General features: G+C 57.7%; 1 protein-coding gene across 1 annotated transcript in view; it reads right to left on the reverse strand.

The window, feature by feature from the left end:
* The window catches only part of MVD (mevalonate diphosphate decarboxylase), an 11,459-nt gene that overhangs the window by 6,848 nt on the left and 4,119 nt on the right, over positions 1 to 492 (reverse strand). The window lies entirely within an intron of this gene.

Raw genomic sequence — 492 nt, forward strand, 5'->3', positions numbered from 1 at the left:
GAGACCCCTCACCACCCCCCACAGGATAAGACCCTTCACCAACCCCCTCCGTATAAGACCCTTCACCAGCTCCCTTTCTACGGTATAAGGGGAGACCCTTCACCAACCGCTTCCGTAAAAGGGGAGACCCCTCACTAACCCCCTCTGTATAAGGGGAGACCCTTCACCAACCCCCTCCGTATAAGGGAAGACCCTTAACCAGCCCCCTCCGTATAATGGGAGACCCTTCACCAACCCCCTCTGTATAAGGGGAGACCCTTCACCAACCCCCTCCGTATAAGGGGAGACCCTTCACCAACCCCCTCTGTATAAGGGGAGACCCTTCACCAACTCCCTCCGTATAAGGGGAGACCCCTCACCAGCCCCCACCGTATAAGGTGAGACCCTTCACCAACCCCCTCCGTATAAGACCCTTCACCAACCCCCTCCGTATAATGGGAGACCCTTCACCAGCCCCCTCCGTATAAGGGGAGACCCTTCACCAACCCCCTC

The sequence above is a fragment of the Nanorana parkeri genome, unplaced genomic scaffold (assembly GCF_000935625.1).
Source record: "Nanorana parkeri isolate BGI_ZX_2015 unplaced genomic scaffold, ASM93562v1 scaffold2703, whole genome shotgun sequence".
Classification (NCBI taxonomy): Eukaryota; Metazoa; Chordata; class Amphibia; order Anura; family Dicroglossidae; genus Nanorana; species Nanorana parkeri.